Genomic DNA, 1,961 nt, shown 5'->3' with positions numbered 1-1,961 from the left:
ACTAACGCTGCTGTTAATGACAGACCACATATATGGCGGACCTCTAAGATTATAACGGGGCTGAAAAATTCCTATTGCCTAGTGACAGTGTAGACATGTCATAGTGCAGACATTATTCACATGTTTGTGGTGGTGCTGGTGTAAACAGACCCACCGTGCTGCCAGTCATGTAAAAATCCAGCACATAGGCCGGGTGCAGCGGCTCATGCCTGTAATCCCAGCATTTTGAGAGGCCGAGGCAGGCGGATCACCTGAGGTCAGGAGTTCAAGACCAGCCTGGCCAACATGGTGAAACCCCGTCTATACTTAAAATACAAAAATTAGCCTGGGATAATGGCAGTTGCATGTAATCCAAGCTACTTGGGAGGCTGAGGTGGGGGATCACCTGAACTCAGGAGGTGGAGGTTGCAGTGAGCTGAGATTGAGCCTCTACACTCCAGCTTGGGTGACAGAGCAAGACTCTATCTCAAAAAAAAAAAAAAAAAAAAAAAAATCTAGCACCTACAATTATGTACAATATATAATACTTGATAATAAATGACTATGTTACTGGTTTATGACTATAGTATATTTTGTATTGTTATTTTAGAGTGTATTCTTTCTACTTATTAAGAAAAAAGTTGGCCGGGCATAGTGGCTTACACCCATAATCCCAGCACTTTGGGAGGCCGAGGTGGGTGGATCACTTTGAGGCTAGGAGTTCGACACGAGCCTGGCCAACATGGTGAAACCCAATCTCTACTAAAAATACAAAAATCAGCCAGGCGTGGTGGTATGCATCTGTAATCTCAGCTACTTGGGAGACTAAAGCCAGAGGATGACTTGAGTCCAGGAGTTCGAGGCTGCAGCAAGCTATGATTACCACTGCACTCCAGCCTAGGTGACAGAGAAAGAGTCCGTCTCAAAAAAAAAAAAAAAGTTAACTGTAAAACAGCCTCAGGCAGGTGCTCAGGAGGTATTACAGAAGCAGCAATGGTTATCATAGGAGATGTCAATTACAGAAGAAGCAATGGTTATCATAGGAGATGACAATTACAGAAGCAGCAATGGTTATCATAGGAGATGACAGTTACAGAAACAGCAGTGGTTATGATAGGAGATGACAATTACAGAAGCAGCAATGGTTATCATAGGAGATGACAGTTACAGAAACAGCAATGGTTATGATAGGAGATGACAATTACAGAAGCAGCAATGGTTATCATAGGAGATGACAGCTCCATGCATGTTATTGCCAATGAAGACCTTCCAGTGGGACAAGATATGAAGGTGGAAGAGAGTGATACTGATGATCCTGACCCTACATAGGCTGAGGCTATTTATGTATGGGTTTTCTGTTTGTCTGTCTGTTTGTTTTGAGACAGGTGGAGGTTGCAGTGAGCAGAGATCACGCTGTTGCACTTAGTCCTGTATCCCAGGACTGGTGCGATCTCGACTCACTGCAAGCTCCGCCTTCCGGGTTCACACCATTCTCCTGCCTCAGACTCCCGAGTAGCTGGGACTACAGGCATGTGCCACCACACTCAGCAAATTTTTTGTATTTTTAGTAGAGATGGGGTTTCACCGTGTTAGCCAGGATGGTCTCGATCTCCTGACCTCATGATCCGCCCGCCTCGGCCTCCCAAAGTGCTGGGATTACAGGTGTGAGCCACTGCGCTGGGTGAGACTTCGTCTTAAATAAATAAATAAATAAATAAATAAATAAATGTATGTATGTAGCACAGCCTAAGTGTCCAGTGTTGATAAAGTCTACAGTACTGTACAGTGATGCCCTAGGCCTTCGCATTTACTCACCACTCACTCACTGGTTCACCCAGAGCAACTTCCAGTCCTGCAAGCGTTTTTATTGGTGAATGCCCTATATACCTATACCATTTTTAATCTTTTATTTTTACTTACCTCCCCTCTCCCCTCCTCTCCCCTTCCCTCTTCTTCCCCCTCCCCTCCCCTCTCCTCCCTAC

The sequence above is a fragment of the Chlorocebus sabaeus genome, chromosome 16 (assembly GCF_047675955.1).
Source record: "Chlorocebus sabaeus isolate Y175 chromosome 16, mChlSab1.0.hap1, whole genome shotgun sequence".
In the NCBI taxonomy this organism is placed as follows: domain Eukaryota; kingdom Metazoa; phylum Chordata; class Mammalia; order Primates; family Cercopithecidae; genus Chlorocebus; species Chlorocebus sabaeus.
Note: the sequence above shows the minus strand (reverse complement) of the source record.